A 23,355-nucleotide genomic window follows, 5' to 3' on the forward strand; every position below is an offset into this window, starting at 1 on the left:
GGCTGAGGCTGCTGGCACGGAGCGCATCCCGCCGGCCCGGAGCGCCCGCACCGCGCAGCCTGCCCGGGAAACCTGCCCTTAGCTCCGCACTGCTCGGATCCGCGGCGGGTGAGCACACCTTACTCTGGGGTTCGTTGTTGGTCATTATTTTTTTATTTTCTTTTCCTTCTCCGTCCTCTCAGTGCTTCCCTGGACCGATGGATGCATCACTCCTAATCCGATCCCACCGTTCAGAGGATGGAGGGGGAAAATAGGGTCATATTCAGCAGGGATGGATTGTTTTAATTTTTGACTTTTGCAGGGTGAATCGTAAAAATCCCTTTAAGTGTGTCTGCTGGAAGCAGCCTACAGGTTTTATCTGAAGTGCTCTGCAGGCAGGCAGGGACTGGCACTCCCTCTGTGCAGCAGGATGGAGCGATGTTAGTGCCTACCTGTGCTCATTAACCAGTGCCTACCTGTGCTTATTAATTAGTGCCTGTGTTTATATGTGCCTACGTGTGTTTATCAGTGCCTGTATGTGTTTATGCATCCATAAATATGGACGTATATGTGTTATATATATACAGATATATAGGTTTATAGGCATGTAAATATATAGATGTGTTACATATGACCCATCTGCTGCCTACAGGCTCTGTAGGACCCATTTTCAAATGTGCTGTTTTGCATTCTATATTTGGGGTTATTCCACCCCCTTCCCTTCGGTGTGGTTATAACCACGGCTCTGATTTGCAGAGCTTTGCCCTTGGATGCCAGGAAGGGGATGGCTCTGCCTGGCACTGGGTCCCAGCTGTACCTTCCTGCTGTTTATTCCTGAGGATCTTGCAGCAGCTCCGTCGTGTGTGATGGAGTTGAAATGCCAGGGCCTGTGATTGCTGATAAATCTTCTCTGCAGCTGTAGATGTTGGTGTTCGGGGTAATACATGTGATGATGAATTGCTGTAACAAATAATCTGTCTCTGTGCTCACCAAGGAACTGATTCGGGCATTTCCTGTTTGCTGAACTCTCATCGACTGCGTGTCTCGGAACTGCTTCCCATTGCAATCCTATACCTGTCAGGAAATCAGTCTCCATCCCTGGAAGTATTCCAGGCCAGGTTGGACAGGGCTTGGAGCAACCTGGTCTAGTGGAAGGTGTCCCTGCCCATGGCAGGGGGTGGTTCAAGCTGAGCTTTAAATTCCCTCACAACCCAAACCAGTCTGGGATTATGATTCTATTCTGTGCTGTTTAACCTGTTCGATTAAAAAAAGAAACTTCTTTTATTATCTTTTCCCAGCTGCTCGCTCCCTCAGTGGTTTTAAATGTCATTTATCTCATCCACATTCCTTTTCCTTGCAGTTCATGTGATGCCTCTACTGACACTGTTTAAAATGCAGACAGAAATTAGAAAGCACATTGGAGCGGGGTTGGCTTTTGCCTGTTATTTGTCACGTTGTGATACTTCTAGAGAGACGTGTGTGGTACAAAATAATAATTTCCCGGCAGGAGACACTTACAGCTTAAGCCTGGACTCTCAGCTGACATGCAGCATCCTTGTCCTGCCCCCTGCTCTGCACTTCAGCTCCCCTCTGTGCACGGGAGTGCTTGGTGGATGCTTAAAATACGCTCAGAAATGGAGAGTTTCAGAGGGACTGTCTAAATGCTTTGCCTTTGCAGTGGAATTTCTGCCTGGTTTGTGTTGATTCTTGGCAGCTTTCTGACTTGTAACCTTCAAATACCAGACTGGTAGGAATTTTAGTGTTTGTAGTGGTGATTAAAGGCCAATGACACCAGTACAAGACCACAAGAACGCCCTGAGCAAAGGAAGGTGCATTTGTCACCGGGGCCCTGATGGAGAGAATAAGACCACATTTTAACAAGGCTTTAAAGAATGTGCTGAAGGCCCATTGGTTGTCTTGACAAATACCAGCCTGGGATATATTTGTGGCACTGTGTGCTTGTAAATCCTTCACTTATTACGCGCTCAGTTGTCAACACCTCCCACATGGTGAAGTTTCACCAAGTTTCCCAGAGCACTGTCAGTTTACATGAAGACTAAAACTTTGCTTCACTTTTTTTTTTTTCCTTTTTGCTTCCAAAATGCATCTCTAAAATATTACTTTTTATTGCAGATGACTTGAATTCAAAGTAGCATCAGCAAATGAATGTTACCGAGTGAAGGCCTTTAAATAATAGTCTGTGTTAAGACTTGCCCTTAAAACATGCGTTCTCATCTTGTCACCTTCTGCAGTGCAGCTCTTCATGTATGATCAGCAGCAGAGGTTCAGCTTAAATGGAAAAAAAAATTAAAAAGCAAGTTCTAAAAATTTTACATGTGCCAGTTGACTGTGATGTAGGATTTGAACCCATCCAGCTAGTCTGGGAGTGAGCAATTTTTACACACATAGGAACATTTTTACAAATGTATTCATGGTAAAAGCAGCCAAATATTAGCCAATACATGAGAATCCCAAATTAAATCACTCTTGTGATCCTGTCTTTATTTGCCCACGTGTACTGCATGCAAGCGGAAAGGGAGCTTGCCCCTAGAGCATCAAGTGCTGGATACTATTAGTGGCAGAATACTAATCCATTTCTACTACTCATTTAACCTGGAAAGATAATTCCTGATTTTCCTTTAGCAATTACAGCCAAGTGTGCTGTAGTCAAATAAACCCAAACAGATTTCAGGAATTCAGTATAGTTCTGTAGAAATGATTCTAATGGAGAATGACATCCTGGTAGATTTTTTTAATTGTCTTCAGTTCAGTGCAGATCCACAGATGGTTATTTCCAAGCACATGTGATCAGGGATTTGTTATTCACTGCTGGTACAGAATCAAGAGGAAGGTTCAATACATTTTATTTATGGAGCTTCCTATAATCCCCCAGAGGGACCCTCCATAAAAGTAGAGGCAGTGCCTGAGGAGAGAGGCTTGGGAGAATGTCTGGAGGCCAAAATTAGTTTCCTCAAACACACAGGCCAGCAGCAGGGTGTGGAGTGTTGGCTTTCCTAAATCCCATGGATATCCTGGGTTTGAGCTATTGCGCTGGTGCTGTGGTCATTCAGCCTTGACAAGGTCATGTGTAAACGGCCACGCTTAAGACAAGTCAGTTTAAGCTCAGAGAGTGTCTTTTCTATCCTTTGAACTAATGTTTCTGGTTCTAGTTTTCCCCTGTTGCTGGTTCCAGTTCAGCTTTCCCAGCCTGGAGCCCAGCTGGTCGTTGAGGGGCTGCAGGCTGGGCCCCTCAGCTTTCCCAGCTCACTGGGATGGGACCACAGAACCATAGAATCATGGAATGGTTTGGGTGGGAAGGCACCTGAAAGGCCATCCAATCCCACCCCCTGCCATGGGCAGGGACACCTTCCCCTCGACCAGGTTGCTCCAAGCCCCGTCCAACCTGGCCTTGGACACTTCCAGGGATGGGGCAGCCACAGCTTCTCTGGGCAACCTGATGTCCCAGGACTAACAGAGCTGCAGCTGGTCTGGAAAGCTGCTGCCCAAACGTTGGGTATTGTGCACTGATTTTGTCATAGTCACAGCCAGAATTTATCCCCTGGGAGCAGCTCAGTGTGGATGTGAGCAGTGCAAGGCTGTGGGGTGAGAAGCTGCTCGGACTGGCCATCACTCTGTGGCCACCCTTGTTTCTCTAATTGAGCCCTTTGAGAATCAGTACAGGGGTAATTGGTTCAACTCAGGCTTTTAACACTAAAAACCATCTCCTCTTTTGGCTGACTGCTGTTATGTCTCCCATGATCCCTGGTTGTGTAATCCCTGTGTCCCCTGGCACATCCCGGGGGTAGGGACAGAATTAATGGACTCCAGATGGCACAGATGATATTTACTGGATGTAAATCTGCACCAAACTCCTTATTAATGGGGTTTAATTAAACAGAAATTGCACACAAAGCCCTGATTCTGATGCCACTGAGACAGTGTCAGAAATCCTACTGCCTGCAGAGCCTTGGGATGTGCCCAGAGGGAGAACTTTGCCAAATACCTGAAGTGGCTGAAGATTTACTGATTCACAACAACTTCTAGCAGGACTCTTACACTAATATTCCCATGGCCCTCCTGACAAATGTTTGCTGCATGTTAACTAATTATATACTAAAACAATGATTCTATTCACTTGATATTGGATTACTTTTTCAGCTGCTTCCGTAACAAATTAATTCCAGCCGTGGTTTGTAACGAGAACATGTCTGGTTTGGATGAGGATGTTGCTGTTAAAGCAAATCTCTTGATGATGCCCATTTGCATTCTGGTTTGACTGATGGTGTGGTCTCAGCATCCACAATCTGAATTCCATCTGGATAAAACTGAACCAGGAGGTGTTTTCCAGCCAGTAGCTGGTGCTCCCAGTGCAGGACAACACTAGACTTTGAAGTTCCATCAAAATGTTCCATAATGTTGGCTTTCTGTAGTGACAGGGTATTTCTTGGGCATGAGATTTTCTTACTTTATCTGTAGAGAAATAATAGCAAAGAAAGGTAAAGAGAAGCTTGAAGGCAGAGTAAAATCTAGTATCCAGAGCACAGATTTTCTTTACCTCCCAGGCTGCTTCACACAATTTTCACACAAATCAGAACAAAACATTCCCTAATTATAGTTGATATGGTCATGTTTGTGTCAAAGCAGACAGTTATTTAAAGCCCCAGCCTTGTCAATGTAGGGAACTGCAGAGATCTGTGTGCCACGATGTGATATCTGGATTTTATCCTGGTTCAAGGACGGAGCAGTGAGTCCTGAGGGTTTGGTCCATCACGGTAAATATCCTGTGATTTATGGGACACTTTTATCTTTTACATGTTGCTTGTGTTGTTAGGAAAAGAAAATTATGAATCACCGTGTATTATTTCATTATTGCCTAATATCATAACTCCTTCTTGCCTGCTAGTCAGGCCAGATTATCCTGACAGTGTTCCTTGGGAAACATTGGATGGGAAGGCCAGTTATGGTTCAGTTCAACAGAAACCATTGGAATGCCCAGTGATGTCTCTGGGAGAAGGAATAGGACCCACAGTGCATGGCTGTGAATACGCAGGTGACAACTCTCACTGCTCAGCTCTTCCACCCACTGTCCAAAGCCTGTCCCTGCCTGGAAAATGAGAGGATACACCGAGCACATTGGAGCTTCCTGACAGGGACGTTGTGGGAGAGTGAGTGAGGTCCAGCTGCTGTGACCTGTGTGATGGTCAGTGGGAGAGTCAAGATCTGTTTGCTTTCGGAGTCAGGGGAAGCTGCAGGCAGAGGAAATGTTCACATGAAGTCAGTGAAGTGCCCTGGTTTGGGCTGGGACAGAGTTCATTTTGTGCCTGATAGCTGGTACAGGGCTGTGACTGGATTTAGAGTGAGAATAACATGGATAACACGCAGATGGTTTGGTTGTTGCTTAGCAGTGCTTACACTGGTCAAGGACTTCTCTGTGTCCCTTGCTCTGCCAGCGAGGAGGGGCTTAAGGGTCAGGATGGAGGCAAGGCCAGGACAACTGATCCAAACTGGCCAGAGGGATGTTCCACAGCACAGAACGGTGTGTCCAGGGTATAAACTGGGGAGAGTGGGCCAGGAGCCACTGATTGCTGCTGGGGACAGGCTGGGCATGGGTCAGTGGGTGGCACTTGCCATTTTTGAGGTTTACTCCTCTTTCTCAGTTTCCTTCTCATCGTCATTATTATTACTCTTATTACTTTTCACTGCAACTGTTCATAACCCACAGGTTTTACCTCTTCCTGATTCTCCTCCCCATCCCACAGAGCGAGTGAGTAAGATCTGCACGGGACTGAGTTCCCAGCTGTAGTTAAACCACAACCAGCCTTTTTGGTGCCCAAGGTGGGGCATGAAGGGTTGAGATTCCAACAGATATGAGCAGAGTGTGTTACAACAAGCTTGTTACAGCCATTCTTTACATCAGTTCAGTAGCCACTGGTCACAGAGTTGATTTGTTCGCTCTCAGTGTTGTTGTGCCTCTTCTCAGTGTCGCTGTCCATGTTCCCTGTTGTGCTGGTTGTCACCTCTGAGCACTGGGCTCAGGGTGTCCTTGTGCTGGGGTTTGTAACACTGGTTTATGATACAATGGAATGGCCTTGAAGGGAAATTTATTTGCTTGACCTGTAGTAATAACAAGCAAATGGAAAACACACTGACTTAACTGTCAAGATTTATCCATTCTATCCCAATAATGCCTGCAGTAGTTAAAAGCCCTTTCTCTCCAATCAAAACTCTTTTGGGGTTTCTAGTGTGGCTACTAATGGCTACTTAAAAACTTCCTGTACTGGTGGATCCCGGCTTTTCCCTGCCTGAGCTCTATGTTACCAGCTGTCCTTGAGGGAAGTGTTAGGGATTTTGGTTTTGTAACCGAAGCCCTGCTGTTTCCCCAGAGCTGCTGGATGCCATGGCCGGAGCTTGGAGCACTGTTGGGACCCTTGGGAGCCTTTCCCTCACCCGGCAGTGCCTGCAGGGCTGGCCCTGGGGGGCCCTATAACACCAGGGCAATGATTTATTATTTATGCTGGTCTAGGAAGGTTCATTATACAGTTCGACACTTCCACAGTTTGCTTGTGTCTCCTTTTTCTCAGTGTTTCATGCAAGGCCCCTCCAGGTGCTGGTCAGGGGGGCCAAGAGGTGGTGGAGGGGCCAGGGATGGCTCATGGCACCTACAGCCCCATCACACCCTGGGCTCTTCTGCCTCTGTCCTTGTCACCTCCGGGGAATGAGGGAGCTGGGGAATCTCAGCCTGGAGAAAAGGATGCTCAGGATGGACCTTCTCACTCTCTGCAACTCCCTGACAGGAGGGGGGAGCCGGGGGGGGGGGGTCGGGAGTCGGGCTCACCACCCAGGGAACAAGGGACAGGATGAGAGGGAACGGCCTCAAGTTGTGCCACGGGAGGTTTAGGTTGGACATTAGGGAAAACAAATTCATGGAAAGGGTTGTCCTGCCCTGACACAGCTGCCCAGGGCAGTGGTGGATTCTCCGTCCCTGGAAACGTTCAAAAAAATTGTGAATGTTGCGCTTGAGGACTTGGTTAGTGGTGGCTGGGTTTGGACATTTGGACTCAATGATCTCAGAGGTCTTTTCCAACTATAAAAATTCCACTATTCAGTGATTTGGCAGCACAGTCAGAGACAAATCAAAACAAGCCTTTAGAACAAGGAGGTGTTTTTTGGGTTTAATTTTCTCTCCTTTTTCCAAGCTTTCCTGAACACCTGGCTGCTTCCTGGATTTTCACATGCAGCAATTCCAATTCCCTATCTTAGCAATCCCAATTTACAGGGACAAAACCATCACTGCCAGAACTCTGGGCTTTGCTGTTTTGCAGAGTTGCAGTGGAAGGGAATGCCATTAGATTTGACTTCCTTATGACACGCTCAGGCTTAGCAGGAGTTAAAGGGGCTGAGTGCTGGCAGGTGCTCCTTGTTACCTGTCAGTCACCCAGCAGGCCCAGCAGCCTGACCTGCTTCCAGCCTGAGGGAGCTCTGCCAGGCAGCACCTCCTAAACAAAGGCAATTTTGTGCTTTATTTGGTCTGGGAATTGCTTTTTTATTTCCCCTCTTACCGAAACGTCAGTGTGTCACCTGAGACTGGCTTATGGTTTTGGACTGATGATAAGGTTTTATAACCACAAATTAAGCAACCCAGAAAGTGGGATGTATCTGGTATGTGAAGAGGAATGGAAAGAAAGGCATGCTTGATGCCCTCCTGGAGTTGTCCTGCAGGAGGTAAGAGGTGGGTACAGATGGCTGAGACTGGGAAAGCAGAGAGCACAAGGATGGGGAGGGTCACTGAGGTTGGTATCAGAGTTATCATCAAGAGCAGACAAATACAACTATGCTCCTTTTCCCTCAAAGTTGCTTTTTAGAGGGTTTTTTTTTTGTTATTATTTTGTTTGTTCAAAGGGAAAAGCTGAAATGGGAGTGTGTGAAATGAGTTTCTTCAGCAGTGCCGAGTAACCATCGGAATCCCACACTGGTGTGGGTTGGAAGGAACCTTAAAGTTCATCCAGCCCCACCCCATGCCGTGGGCAGGGACACCTTTCACTAGACCAGGTCGCACCAAGCTCTGTCCAGCATGGCCTTAGGTGGCAGGAGATGGTCAGACTGAATCTGGTATCGACAGAGAGGGCACATCCCAACCCACAGGAGGGTGGGAAGGGGAATAAACCCCTTGGAACAACCACAGGGAGCTGCGGAGAGCTCTGCTGCTGTGTGGGTTTTTTCCCTTCCAAAGCCAAGCTGAGGTTTAGATGTGTTCTACTGCAAGAGCAGTAACAGTTGTGTGAGGGGGAACAAGTTGTTGGTTAACTCGATGTTATGCATAAACATGTGAAAGTACAGAGGAATAGGTGCTCTGCTAAAAATATCGTTGCTGTCACTTCAAAATAAGCCACTCAGCAACTGAATTTGGCACTGAAGGTATTGTAGAGGCAGGAATGTTTGTTCTTCTGTTTGTATTTCCGTGCCAATCAGCACAGTGGTATCAAGGAGTGTCAGTGAGCTCCGGAGCAGATGTAGCTCCTGGGAAGGGCTGTCTGCACAGACATGGATGTACATGGACATCCCCAAATCGGGAGTGAAAGGTGGGGAGCAAAGATCCAAGGGGTGGTTAGAACAACAGCTGCATCTTTAGGATGGAGTTTGAAGATGTTATTGTACACCAGTACTTAATGACATCTATCCTTTACTAATGAACCCTGCCCTGGGAACAGGGAAATTGTTCCAGCCTCCAGCCAGCCCTCAGGCAATGCCTCAGCTTCCCCAGCATCCATTAGCTCTTCAGAACTTCTTGAAATTCCCTGTTTCTAGGAATGCTTGCAGTTACTCTGGGTGGGATTTAAGAGCACTATGAGCACCTTCTGTCTGTTCAGCATCATTTTAACCCTCGTGTTGCATCCTCTGTCTGTGCTCCAGCTCCAGGCACAGGGAGTTTCACTGGGACAGAGCAGTTCCAGAGCTGGGGCAGATGTTGTCAGTGGCACTGTCTTGATTAACTCAGGGTATGTTAACAAATACCAAAGGGCCACCTCGGAGTCCTCCCAGACCAGTAACTCCAGTGCCCCCAGTGCTGGCCTTTGCCTGTTTCACTGGTGCCAGGGACTCCCTCAGTGACTGTGGTGAAGCTGCTAAGCAGCTGTTCAGCATCAGCTTCTTGGTTCTGCTCACCTGGGGAAGGGTCTGCAGCACCAGGAGCAGCTGAGCAAGCTGGGGGGGCTCGGCCTGGAGAAAAGGAGGTTTAGGGAGGACTTTCTGGCTCTCTCCAGCTCCCTGACAGGAGGGTGAAACCAGGTGGAGTCGGGCTCTGCTCCCAGGGAACAAGGGACAGGACAAAAGGAAATGGCCTCAAGCTGTGCCAGGGGAGGTTCAGGTTGGATACTTGGGGACAGAACCCCCTCCTGGGTGTGTAAACAAATGCAGGAGTAGCCTCGAGGCATCATCCCCCCGGGGTGCCTGGGTGTCCTTTGTGTGTCTTGTTGAGATAACCTTTAGTGCTTGGATAGTACATTTGGATAGTACTGCCTGTGACTTGTGTGTGTCAGATTTACTAAGGAATGCTGTACTTGTGGCATTGGGAACATCATTTCATATTAATGAGACTAAGCTATTTAAAGTAACATACATACAATCTCAGGTCCCTCCAGTTTCCCTGGAGTTCTGAATTCCAAGCCTGCTTGGAGTCCTCACTTGGAGTCAAAAATTTTAATATGTTATTTCATGTTATTTGCAGGACAAATAGGCTTTATTACACCTACACTTAGGCCATCACCATGCAGTGGGATTGGTAGGAGTCATTTGTTACACCAGTGTCGTTATTTCATTGCTGTTGGGTTTCCCTGTGGATCTCCAAACCCATTTCTGGCTCTGGGTCGTGTCCTGCCCACTTGCTGACAGTAGAGATGTGTTGAACATCAGAACTGTGAAGGGAAAGTCTGAATGGCCCAAACTTCCCCCAGGGATCAGAATATTGTTTCATTTCCTCTCCAGCTCCTGGGAGTTTTAGTTCACTGTTTCTCAAAAATGCCTTTGTGCAGTGAATCCTGAGCACTTGATGGGAGCCTGCTCTCCGAAAAGTGTCACTGTCTCAGTTGCTGTCTCTGTGAGCAGAGGGCTGGGAGGGAGCTCAGAGAGAAAAGATGGTGTGAAACATCACATTTGGCAGCCCTACAGCACATCTTCAGAAAGTTTCATTTGGATCCTGAAATATTTGTAATATTCTCGCTGGGATAATAGGATTTGGGGTTTTTTTAAACATTGCACCACATCGACTTTGAAGATGAAGCAAGAAAAATTATTTTTAGCACTTGGTGCTAAGTCATCAGAGATGATAAAGGACAAAGAAGAACAACATTTATAGCGTACTTCTTTTTGGCAATAGCAGAAAAACACCACCCTGCCTCCTGGCTGAGTAAGGAGCTCCCCTCAAAGTTGACCTTAAAGCTCCTCTAGTCCCACCCCCTGCCCTGGGCAGGGACACCTTCCACTAGCCCTGCTTGCTCCAAGCCCCATCCAACCTGGCCTTGAACACTTCCAGGGATGGGGCAGCCACAGCTTCTCTGGGCAACCTTTGCCAGAGCCTCACCACCCTCACAGCCAAGAATTCCTTCCCAATATCCCATCTAACCCTGCCCTCTGGCACTGGGAAGCCATTCACCTTTATCCTGTCACTCCAGCCTTTGTCCAGAGTCCCTCTCCAGTGTTCCTGGAGCTCCTTTAGTGCCTGGAAGGGGCTCCGAGGTCTCTCAGAGCCTTCTTTTCTCCAGGTGAACCCCCCCAGCTCCCCCAGCCTGTCTCCAGAGCAGAGGGACTCCAGTTTCAAAATAAGGCTTTAAAACTCTTGAATTTAACTAAATATGAGCACTTCTAAAAATTCAAATGTCATTCTGAAACATTTCAGTTTCATTTTTTGACATAATCTCAATTTTTTATCTCAATATTTTGACTAAAAGGGGGGAGAGAAAAATCCATCACAAAGATCCTTCAGGCAGCAAAGTTCTCTCAGTAGCTGCCTGTGTCAGATATTGCCTTGTGCCTGTGGCCTGTGAGAGCTCCCTGAAAATCTGTGCTACTAATCTTCAGCAGTTACTGCCCTTTTTTTTTTTTTTATTCAATAGGAAAAAGAGAAAAAGAACAGCGGGCACGGCCTCCATGGCAACGGCAGCGGCTGCCAGTGCTGCCTGGGCTGCTGCGTGGAGAAGGTGCTCCTGAGGATATATTTGTTTTCAAAATCTGTCTGGCTATAAGCCCATTTGCCAGCAGAGAAAGTCGTCTTTTCCTTAATCCAGTTAGGAGAGGGGTGGTACCGAGTGAGTCCTGCTCAGATCCTATGGGGACTGCGGCTCTCAGAGATCCCACCCGGGAGGAGCCTCAGCCTGGTGTGAAGAGAAGCAAGAAGGGGAGCAGGGTGAGACAAGGCCAACTTTGATCACAGAAAGTATCTGTCTAGCTAAAAACAGGCTATTTTATTCCCATTTTCTGAGGTTTATTTCCTGCTCTGGTGGAAGGTGTCCCTGCCCTTGGCATGGTGTGGAAGTGTCCAAGGCCAGGTTGGACGGGGCTTGGAGCAACCTGGGCTAGTGGAAGGTGTCCCTGCCCATGGCAGGGGGTGGGATGGGATGAGCTTTAAGGTCTCTCCCAACCCAAACCAGCCTAGAATTGTAAGCACATTATAACTAAAACAAGAGCCAGACTGCTTAAAAATCAGTGAGGGAGAGACAGAGATGTTACAGCCTTTCCCCTGGTCTGTCTCCCCCTCCCAGAGACGTTGCCATGGCTGTCTGTAATTAGGGGGAATCTGGTGGGATTCTGTCCTTGCAGGGGGATCCAGGCTGGTGCGTCCCTTCCCTTTGAAGACAGGTCAGGGTATTGAGCTGCTGTGGGCAGGAACTCAGGCAGCAGGAGGACAGCCAGCCCTACTCTCCTGGGGGGTTGGGAGGCTGGTTTGAATTGGGATTCTACAGTGCTTCAGGCTAATATTGATTTTTTTTTTTTCATTTTTGTTACTTTTTATTCAAGTATTCACCTTGTGTCTCCTGCATGCCATGAAAATTTCATTCTTCTGCTTTCTTACTCATTCATTCATTGAATCCATTCTAAAACTCTCAACTGCACCTTGTATTTCTCATTTTACAGAGGTGGCTGTTCACTGGTATCCACCTGAAAACTGCCTCTGATGGTCTGTAGTATTTTACTAGTTTAAGTAGATTTATGGCTACAGAGAGGTGTCAAAATTCTATATGGATCTTTTCTGCCACAATTTATGGCTGCTACCCTATGTCCCAAAACCTGATAGTCAGGAGCTTTGTGACCCTGAGGGCTTTTTTAAACCCCTGGAAATTTGCAGGATGTGATTGGAATTCCATTGTGCCAGCACTGGAAGGAAAGCAAGACAATCCTCATATATAAATGGAATCTGCATTCTTACTTCTAATTAAAAAATCAAAGGGAAAGGCTTTCTTTAATTAAAGGATGTGTTTGCTGGTTTGTCACAGGCTGAACTCCGGAGCACTTCTGGTTGGATGCTGTAGCACTCCTGGCTCCTGGGACCCTTCCCAGTCTCCCTGTGCTGAGCATCATTCCCAAAACCTGGCAGTGCCCCCTGCCCACTGTGCTCACCAGGCTGGGCCTGGAGCCTCTGCATTCCTGCCGGCTGTTGTGAGTGATTGGCAAATGGAGCTTGTGTGGGCAGTGACATCATCTTCCTTATCTTTTTAAAGTGGGTTAGTAACAAATTCATTGGAAAATAACCCTGGGGCAAACCCAGTCAGTTCTCTGTTATCATGGAATCACAGAATCCCAGAATATTTTGCATTTGAAGGGACCTTAAATATTATCCAGTCCCACCCCTTGCCATGGGCACTGACATTTTCCACTATCCCAGGTTGCTCCAAGCCCCGTCCAACCTGGCCTTGGGCACTTCCAGGGATGGGGCAGCCACAGCTTCTCTGGGCAACCTGTGCCATTGGAATGGGGAACTGGGACATCTTGGATAAGGAAAATAACCATGTAGGGATGATACAGTGGTGCTAGGAGCACCCCAGATTCTGCACAGGAGCTGCTGGGTGTCCATGGGCTCAGGAGAGCCCTGTGCATACCTCTTGGCAAGGACACAGAGGAGGATAAACAGGAGCTGGGTGGTTGCTGGGGATGTTCCAGACCCACTGAATGCTGACACTTGGGTGGGCCTGGAGCTGTGGGTTCACTGAACATGTGTGGCCATAGGGTGGTGTAAGAGATTGGGGTTTATGAGATTGGGGAACAGGCTTGGGATTTTATAGTGTGGATCAGCCTTTTGTTCCTGAGTTGCAGGAGTTTGATTTCCCAACAGCAGGAGCCACAGGTTGCCTGGATGGGTTTGTGCCCCTGTACCTGTGGTTCTATCAGTCTAGGTAGGCACAGCCTGGCAGAGAGGGATCTCAGCCCTCCTCATGGCTAGGCTTCGCGAACGAAGATTTGAGAGGGGCTCTACCCACGCTTGCTACAAGCACGCTGATGGCTAAAAAGGCCAATGCGAGATAGACAAGTCCGGTTGCAGAACGTACAGCAGAAAGACTCTCCAGGTGATATCGACAAGACGCGATTCTTTCTGTGTTGTCTTTTCTCCTCGAGAGTGATCCTGAAATCCCACAGAGACTCCATGGGTAGTGCAGAGCAGAGGGAGGCAGTGGGGTCAGGCCTGTGACCCCAGGGGCTGTGGTTGGGGTGAGGAACTCTTTCCCTGTGGGTGCAGTTGTCCTGCTGTGTGTCATGGGGTACAGGGGGGATCCTCCAGCCTGTGGAAAGGCCAGAGGGATCCCTTCAGAGACAGCAGGGCAGCTGCCTCACTCCTGGGGCACTTCCCACCCCTGCCAGCCTGGGGGCTCCTGGTTCAGGAGGCTCTCCTTCCCGAGCTCCAGCTCTCACAGAGACTCAGATCCGAGGACGTCTGACGAGGAGCAGCAGAACTCTCAGGGTAATAGTGAGACGCCACCTTTTCTTTTAAATCCACCATAGGTAGAGCTTGGGAATCTTCCCTGCCTCGCCCAGCCCGATTCCCAGGCAGGTTTGCATTTGATATTTTTCCCCCAAAGAAATTGTTTCCTGTTGTCGTACCGTAAGCAGATGGGGAGGGTTCAGTGGAATTACCTCGGGAGAGGCTGGCAGAGCAGCGGCTCCAGGAAGCAGATCCTCCCCGTAATATTGGCACGGTTTGGTAAGTTCCATCGGAAAAATAAAAAGCTGCTCCCTTTGCTGAGTCACAGCCCCCGGAGCTGGAGCCGTGACAAGCCGAGAGACGCCGCCGCCGGAGTTGAAGCAGAGGTGAGGAAAGGCTGGCCAGGATCCTTCTCGCCGCTTTTCGTGCCTGAAATGGTTTTTTAAATCTCCTTCAAGTGCACTGTAAGTTGAAATTCAGCTTGGGGGAGGGTGCAGCCGCATCCCCGGCGTGCGGGGCGGGGGATGCGCAGCTCTGCTGAGGCAAATCCCGGCCACATCCCGGGGGTAGCCCCGTCCCTCTGCGAGGGCAGGGAGCGGTCCTGCGGCGGGATGCGGACTGTGGGACCTGCTCTGGATGCAGCGCCGCATCTCCCCGTGTCTCTGGCATGGCCATGAGCCCCACGGGCCAGGGAAGCCCCTGCCACAGGATGGGGAGCGGGGGCAGCGCATGGAGTGGGTCTGCTGGGGGGCCGGCGTGTCTGCAGAGCTGGTGCCTGGTGGGAAGGGAAGGGCAGTTCTGTTCCGGACTCTGGGCCGTGTTTCCAGGTGTGATGCTCTCCCTCTGCTTCCCGACCTGCAGTGCCGCGGCTGATGCTCCGTCGGAGCCTTTCTCCCTGTTCCCGGCTTGTCCCGCCGTCCTTGCCCTTATAAATCCCTCTGCAGCCATGGCCTGGGGCTGTTCCAGGCTCTCCACTGTGGAGTTGAGCAGCTTTATTTGTACCTCTGCACCGTGTTTCAGTGGTTCAGGTTATTTGCTTTCCAAAGCCTTTTCATCTCCCCAAGTCCACAGAGCTGGGTGTCAAATCCAGGGGAGTTTGTAGAGGGAGGAGTGATCTGGGATTGATGAAGGAAAGCCAGGTGGGTTCCCTTACAGCAGGAAGGCTGCAGGTGGAACAGAGACACGGGAGCATTTGCTGAGCACCATTGAAATGTAGCATTTGACACTTGAAAGTAATTCTGGTTCTGTTGAAATGCTGCCAGGATATGTGTTATCTAGACAGAAAAATGCTCTTGTGCTGCTATTTCAAATGTATTCATGGTCGTTTAAATTGCAGATTTGTTTTTTAAAGCAAATCTGAAGTAGCTATGACTGTATGGATGTTTTCCATGTACTTTTTGCTGGGTTTATAATGTGTTAGAAAAGCCCAGCAGTATGTTTAGGGGCTGTGATGTTGCTGAGCTGTGGGTGATCAGCCCAGCTCAGCCCGTCTGACCACTGCACAGGGCAATGTGCCTTGAGTTGCTGTCCCTGAGGGATGGAGCAGAATCATGGAATCAAAATAACAAGAGTTGTTAAGGTTGGAAAAGGCCTTTCAAGGTCGTCAAGGCCAATCATCAACCCACATGACCACCATGTTCATCATAATCCTGTCCCCAGGTGCAACATCCACATTTTTTGAACACTTCCAGCGATGGAGACTCCAGCTTGTGGTAGGGCTGGACAACCCTTCCCATGAAGAAATTTTCCCTAATGTCCATAGAATCATAGAATAGATTGGGTTGGAAAAGACCTCCAAGATCATCAAGTCCAACCCCTGATCCAACTCCAATTACTATATCATGGCACTAAGGGCCACATCCAATCTCTTTTTAAAAACCTCCAGGGATGGTGAATCTACCACCTCTCTGGGTAGGCCGTTCCAATGCCTGATTACCAGCTTAAACCTCCCCTGATGCAACTTTGGGCTGTTTCCTCTCATCCTGAGGAATTCATCTGGGGCTTCTCCTCCTGATCCCTTGCCCTCATCCCAGGCTGTCTCACTGGGATGTCCCATTCCACTGGCTTTGCACAAAGCAAGGTAAGAGAAGAAACTGTGACTTCAATATAGAAATAAAAAAGTAAACAAGAAGGGCAAATATTCTCCTGAAATGGAAGGGCCAAGACACCTCAGTGTCTCAGTTCTAACACCTGGCCTCACCCTACCCATTCATGGAATCGTGGAATGGTTTGGGTTGGGAAGGAAGTGCTGTGATGGTGGTATTGGGGCTGGGTTGGCCCTGCCTCTGTCACCAGTACCTGGGGACTCACAGCACTAACCTTTCCCTACCCCCAGGATTCGTAATGTGTGATCCAAAGTGGAAGATTCATCTTTCCACTGAAAAAATCACTGCCTTCCAAGTGCCCCCAAGGTGGTTTCTTGTTCTTGCATTAGTGTGAAAAGTAACTGAAACATCCTTTTTGCCTACACCATATCAATCATTTTATAACTGCCTGTGCAGTGTCTCTTCCGAAAAAAAAAAAAAAAAACACAGATTCTGAATCTTTTATTACCTGGTCACACCTGTTATGTTTCTTTTAGATGAATGTGAGTGGATTAATGAGTACCTACCACTTACCTTTCTGCATCATCGTAATGCTTTTCACCCTGTTTCCAGTCTCGTGCCATTACAATACCTTATTTACCTTGGTATGGGCACAACAGATGTCCTCAGTGATGACTTGATCTTTCCTCCTAAATCTCTGTGTGCAGGATATGTCAAATTGTATTTTTAAATATAGATTATCTTGTACTTTCCTGGATTGAATTTCACGTTGCTTAGTTACCTTTTTTTTTCTAGTTTGAGGTTATTGTTGGGGTTTTTTTCTCCCTTTTGCTTCCTTTGTAGTCCTCTCTCCTCTTGATTGACCTACATAATCCTCTACTATCAGCAGGTTTTTGTGTCCTGCCCTTTACTCTTTATCAGGTCACCAGAATATCAAACAGTGCCAACCCTGGGCCTTGGAGCTCCCAGCTGGGAATCTCCTCCCTGTAGTAGTAACTCCTCCTTGTAGTAGTAGCTCCTCCTTTGTTTTGATTCCCCATCTGTGACTCGTGTTTTCACACACCACATTACTCAGTCTTCGCGCAGGCACAGGGTGGGGTTGTTGGGATGTCCTGAGCAGGGCCAGGAGTTGGACTCGGTGGTCCCTGTGGGTCCCTTGCAGCTCAGGATGTTCTGTGATTCTGTGATTCTTGAGCAGTTCGTTGTGGACATGCCCAACCCTGGGTGTGCCTGCGAAGCTGAGACCCCGATTTCTGGTCTCACGTCCCTCACCCATTGCAGTGCCAGGATCCATCGAGGTGCCCCTGCTGCCCCATACACAGCTCACATTTCCAGGCCCCTCTGCCTGGTGGGTCACTGTCTGTCTGGGCAGGGGGGCACAGGAGCACCAGCAGGGTGTCCTGGGCATGGCTTTCTCTGGTGCCTTTAAGAGCCAAATGAATTTGCATATTTTTATTGTTAAAACTCACAAATTCTAGTTCCCCCAGGTCAGGGCAGCCACAGCTGTTGCTGTTCCTCATCCTGCCCCTCTCCAGCCTTCCAGAGCTTTGCAGTCCCACAGTTCCACCCTTGCTGCCCTGGAGAATGTGCCTGGCTATGATTGCAGGAGCTGGTGGGACTCAGATCCCAGCAGGAAGCATTTGTGGTGCCCTCGGGCATCCTGACTGCAGGCAGAACCCGGTGTTCCTGCTCCAAGAGCAATGATCAGCCAGAAAGTCAGGAGCCAGATGGACACATCCTCTTAGCTGAGGATCAGCGCCCTGCGACCCGTGTAAGAAGCTACTTTCCCTGAAGGAGTGAGTGCAGAAGGCTAAAAGATTGGAAAATCCAGAACTCAAATCCCAGATTACCCAGCTGCCACACTAACCCAGTGGCTAAGAAAGACCTCCTCTGGAGCTTGTCCTGCCTGCCAGTGGGGATGCTGGAGGGAATGTTTCCCCAGTTACTTTATACAGCATATTTCATTACGAAAAGCAAGGCCAGCACTTTTCCTGATCATCTGCACAGGTCCTTGAGAGTGAGATACCTGCACAGGACGGGTTCTCTGGAGAGGAGGCATCAGCCAGGAGATGTCATTCGGGAATGAGGGACTTGGCCTCAGAGGTGAACTCCAGCAAGTCAATTTTGGTGACCCAATAGGGAGCACAAGCAGGGGCAGCTGCTGAGGTTCCCCTTCCCTACTTTCTTTTTATGTTTTTCCCTTTTCTTTCCCCTTCAAAAGATAAATGAGCGACTTTTTCATACACTTACATATCCTGAGATTGCCCCAGTTGTGTCCCTCAGCATAACCAGCAAACTGACCCAAAATTCAGCTCTGTGAGCACCAGCTTGTCCTGGTATTGTCATTCTTGGCCCTGGTAGCAGGTGGCCCTAGACCATCATATAACTTCTATTAATTTACTCCTCCCATACACACACAGTTTGCATGGTCCATCTTCGAGTTGCTCATTGCAATTATTTTTATATTTTAAAAAATTATTTCCATTGTGTTTGTGTTCAAATGTGAAGCTTATTGCATTTAGTGCAGCACTGGGAGGGTCACTGCATGTAGGGTTTGTTAGTGACTGGAATATTCAAGATATATCTTGAATGCAATGATGTGCACAAACTGAGTGTAGTTCTCCATGGAAATCTTCTCGTTATTAGTCTTGCTGAGAAAAAAAGTTATGGAGCTCTTGTGATGAAAATAAAATTTTCCTAGAGGAATGGATCATGGAATCACAGAATCACGGAATGGTTTGGGTTGGAAGGGACCTTCCATACAATCCAGTCCCAGCCCCTGCCATGGGCAGGGACACCTTCCACCAGCCCAGGTTGCTCCAAGCCCCATCCAACCTGGCCTTGGACACTTCCAGGGTTGGGGCAGCCACAGCTTCTCTGGGCAACCTGTGCCAGGGCCTCACCACCCTCACAGGGAAGAATTTGATTTTAAATGTTGAGGTTAAAAGTGAGGTTGAAACAGCCCTTTCTCTTTTATTTCCCCTAAAGGCCTAAAAATATTCCCCTTGGCTCTGGGTTTGCCTTAAACCCTCTTACTGATCCATTCTGTGAAAGTGCAGGGAAATAGTATCCACATGCCAGGCAAATTGACTCTGAAGGTTGATGCAGCATCTCAAATGAAATCAGCTTTATCAAATCAGATTATAGCTCTGAACTCCTGGGCTGTGCACATCTGGTCAGTGCTCCCCCCATCCCTGGCAGAGCTCACCTCCCCAAGGGCAGCAGCTCTGAGCCACCTTTGTGTCCCTGGCATGGCCCTGCCTTGGTCACCCCCCAGGCACAAGGCCTGGCTCGTGTCACACCAGTCTTTCTCACTCCTCAGGGACAGCTTTCCCATGTGCCTTCAGTCTTTTCCTTCCCACCTGTTGCTCTGCCTCTCCTTTGGGAAACACGAGCTTTGGTTAGGGTTTCTCATTCATTGTCTGGAAGGGACAGTTTGATTTTGGGGTTTTGTTCAGTGATTGTCCAGGAACTGTTTTTGTTTTAAAAGCATTTTTATAGTGGATCTTTTATGTGTAGTTGTAAATATTTACTTAACCAGTACCTGAGAGGGGTTTTGCAAGAAGGCAGGGGAGGGACTTTCCACGAAGGCATGAAAATGGGACAAGGGGGAATGGCTTCCCACTGCCAGAGGGCAGGGTTAGGTGGGATATTGAAGGAAATCTTCCCTGTAAGGGTGGGGAGGCCCTGGCCCAGGTTCCCCAAAAAGCTGTGGCTTCCCCATCCCATTTTAAGAGCCTTTCTGTTCTGAGCTCCTTTGCCATCTCTACTCTGGATCTGTCCCTTTACCTTCTCCAACGATGTTCCTGCCAGAGGCTGGACCAGGTGAAAGCAGCACGTTGTGTCTCACTTGTTCTAATGCAAAAGATCTTCCTGCCACCAGGATGTAACTAAAGCTCTCTTGGTCTTCCCCAGGGACCATTTTCCCAGCTGAGGCCACGCTGCAGGGCTCACACCTGATTCCATGAGATTTTGGCTCTCCAGCCCCCCCAAGCCTGCCCTGGCCCAGCAGATGTTGGTGGGAGAGGAATGGTGTTAATCCCCAGCGCTACCACCTCTGGTGGGTACCGAGTCCACCCCCCTCACAGCTGACCTCCAGCCAATCTGGTACTCCGAGCGTATTCTTGCTTTCTTTCTAAATCAGTATTTATGTTTATTTATGTTCATTATTATGCTTGTTTACGTTTATGAGGCAGGAGGCGTGTTTGCTATTTGTGTCACAGCTACTGTCAAGAAAAGGTTATTTAAATCAGGATATTTAGTAACGAAAAATCAGGTTTGAAATACTCTGATCCTCAGTTTTTCAGACTGAAGGAGCAGCTTTTCACCAGAGCCTGATGGGCATCTGACAATTAGCAGCTGTTTGCATTTGGGAAATTAATGGACTTTCCTTTCAAAATCTTGTCTGTTGCTGTGAACTGTAAGTTTTTATCTGGGTTTAGAGCTGGGCACTTACCTACTGAGACATAAAACACATTGTCAAATAGACATGTAATTTTTAGATAGCCATGGCCAGCCTAAAGAAAGGTTCCTCTTCCCATCAGAGTCTTTCCCTTCTGCCCAGTTCCTCAGAGCTGAATCTGATGATGATGAGTCAGTCTGGAAATTAATGTTAATTCTGAAATCTAAACCACAATGTTTTTGTTGCCGCTGTCTAGTCTGTTATTTTCAAGCTCATTTATAAATCGAATAAATCCGAGAACTGAAAATCTTTTATAAGAGTGTAGCAGTTAAATACTGCCTTTTCCACCCTCAAATCCAGCTGTGTTGCATGTTGGTGCCGAAGAGGGTTGGAGAGGTAGCATTAAATAGTTATTTAGGGATGTTAATAACATGCTTAAAATGTTTCCATCAAGTGCTTTTGGATGGTGCGATGCCATCTGTGTTACAGTTGATTTAGTTAATTATACAGGCGTGAATTCCTTGGGAAAAGGGATGGCATTGCTCTAACAGTTTGTTTGAGAGCAAGATAACAGAGTGACACAATATTAAACTGATGGCATTTGTCTGAAATAAATTCCTCACTAATAATCCTCCCCAAAGCACTGGAATTATGCTGAGCTGCTCCATTTTAACAGAGAATTTGGATAGGTGTGCTATTGCAGTGTTACTGCAACAACTTCAATGGGTTTTTGTACCTTAAGTGTTGGGGATTATCTGAGCAGAAAGAAAAATTAGCTTCCTACATACTCGCCTGTGTTTTTAATTAATTATATCTCTTTCTGCAAATTAGCCATAGGAGATGTAAAATTAAACAGGTGTCGTGCTTTAAAATGTACCTGCTGGGATTTAGCAGCAATTGTGTCTGTCTGAACTGGAATTCAGAGAATCTCCTGAGCTGGAAGGGACCCACAAGGACAATCCAGTCCAGCTCCTGGCCCTGCACAGACACCCCAACAATCCCACCCTGTCCCTGAGAGTGTTGTCCAAACACTCCTTGAGCTCTGTCAGCTTTGGGGCCGTGCCCACTGCCCTGGGGAGCCTGTTCAGTGCCCAACCACCCTCTGGGGGAAGAACCTTTTCCTGAGATCCACCCTAACTTTGCCCTGACACAGCTCCAGCCAGTTCCCTATAAACTATTAATTAGTCACATAATTGACACGCAATTGTTTGCATAAAAAACAACAACAAAAGCCCAACCCAAACAAACAAAACCACAAACAAACTACCAAAAAAAAAAACAAAACCAAAAAAAACCCAAAAACCTTTGTAAAACTTATAATGAAAAATCAGAGGATGGGATTTAGACCCATGTTTTTGACCAAACAGGGAACTACAGACACAAGGTGAGCCTGCAGAGAGGAGCCTGTGTGAACTACAAATGTAGATGTTACGAAGGTCAGGGTTTTGCTCAGGGTTTGTAAATATGATTCACCCATCAATGAGTTAAAGCCAACAACGGTTGAAGGATTAATCTTTGAGGAAAAATTCAGGTCAGTCAGGATTTGACATGTGTCTGTTACAGCTGCTGCTGGAATTGATCTAATCCTCAGCAGAACTTTGGCTAGACTTCCATCTGCAAGGGCTCAGTACTGGATGTCAGGGTTTGGAGGGGAGAGGGGCATTATTTTTAATTTGAAGCAGATATTTCATCAAGGATAGGTTTCAGAGCTTATTTCAGACTGGGAAATGTTGGTTGGTTGTTTTTTTTCCTTATGGAAATGGAGATTTGCTTTAAAGCAGCTGATTGAGGGTAATGGAATATGTTACCCTTGCAGAGTGGGGAGCCTGAACCTTTCCCAGAGAAAGCATGAACAAAAATGCTTTCAGTCAGATATGGCTCTTTGGAATCTGAGTTGAGTTACCAACATTGATTGTATTTTTTTTAGAAAAAGCAAGGTTTTATCAAACTGGTCTCAGTTCGATCATTAAACAGCAGGAACGAAAAATCCTTATGGGATGGTCCAGGGAAAGGAGTGGAGCTGGGAAAGGATCTGGAGTACCAGGAGCAGCTGAGGGAGCTGGGGGGGCTCAGCCTGGAGAAAAGGAGGCTCAGGGGGGACCTTCTTGCTCTCTCCAACTCCCTGGAAGGAGTGGGGAGCTGGAGGTGGTCAGGCTCTGCTCCCAGGGAACAAGGGACAGGATGAGAGGAAATGGCTTCAAGCTGTGCCAGAGATGGTTTAGGTTGTACATGAGGAGGAATTTCTTCCTGGAAAGAGTGATCAGGCATTGGAAGGGGCTGCCCAGGGACGTGGTAGAGTCTCCATCCCTGGAGGTGTCCAAGGAAGGACTGGATGTGGCACTCAGTGCTCTGGGCAGGGTGACAAGGTGGGGATCAGGCACAGAGTGGGTTTGATGGGCTAGGAGGGCTTTTCCAACCTCAGTGATTCTGGGATTCTATGAGTCTTTTTGTGCAGGAAATACACAACATAACCATGAGTACAGGACAATACAGGCCTTGGCAGTTGTTTCTTGATCTCAGCTACCAGTTTACTCTGTTTTCCATGTAATTTCCAACAGGTTTTCTTCTCATGTTGCTGCTGAGGGAATGATATGCTATTTGTGACAAATGTTTATACAAAAAAAAAAAAAACCCAAGGCACAAGTGCAGCACTGAAGGTGATTGCATTGGCTTAGCATGAAATTCCTTTTCAGAGGAAAACTCATTTTCTTGCATTCGGATCTACAGGCTGCTGCAATCCTAAATAGAACATGGAGATTACTCATAGGAGGAAGTGGGAACTCACCCATAGACAATATTACATTTTCTTTCTATCATAATATTTTGAGGTGCACCAGAGGCTCAGCAAGGTTTGTCTAAACTAATTAATTAGAACAATTTGTCAAAAATAGAGAACACCAGTGCTCAGGGGCTGTGGCAGACATTGGAAATGTGCAGTGTTTGTAAGAACAGCGTGCTGCTTAAGCTGTGTTTTGTTTAAAATTTGGTACCCTGGGTAGGGATTTATTCATTTATTGTTAAGT

At 47.6% G+C, this 23,355-nt stretch overlaps 1 protein-coding gene across 17 annotated transcripts in view; it reads left to right on the forward strand.

The window, feature by feature from the left end:
• JAKMIP3 (Janus kinase and microtubule interacting protein 3) overlaps nucleotides 1-23,355 on the forward strand; it is a 69,048-nt gene continuing 45,693 nt past the window's right edge. For 13 of the 17 annotated variants that reach the window (XM_027900541.1, XM_027900549.1, XM_027900547.1 and 10 more), the window contains exon 1: nucleotides 1-108. The gene's annotated coding sequence lies outside the window, so the exon portion shown is untranslated. Of the gene's footprint in view, nucleotides 109-14,081; nucleotides 14,165-14,212; nucleotides 14,350-19,845; nucleotides 19,991-23,355 lie in introns of those variants that run through there. The other 4 variants (XM_027900542.1, XM_027900545.1, XM_027900544.1 and 1 more) reach the window with 4 other exon arrangements.

The sequence above is a fragment of the Empidonax traillii genome, unplaced genomic scaffold, assembly GCF_003031625.1.
Source record: "Empidonax traillii isolate 1590-97213 ecotype Southwest subspecies unplaced genomic scaffold, ASM303162v1 scaffold738:size396264, whole genome shotgun sequence".
NCBI lineage: Eukaryota > Metazoa > Chordata > Aves > Passeriformes > Tyrannidae > Empidonax > Empidonax traillii.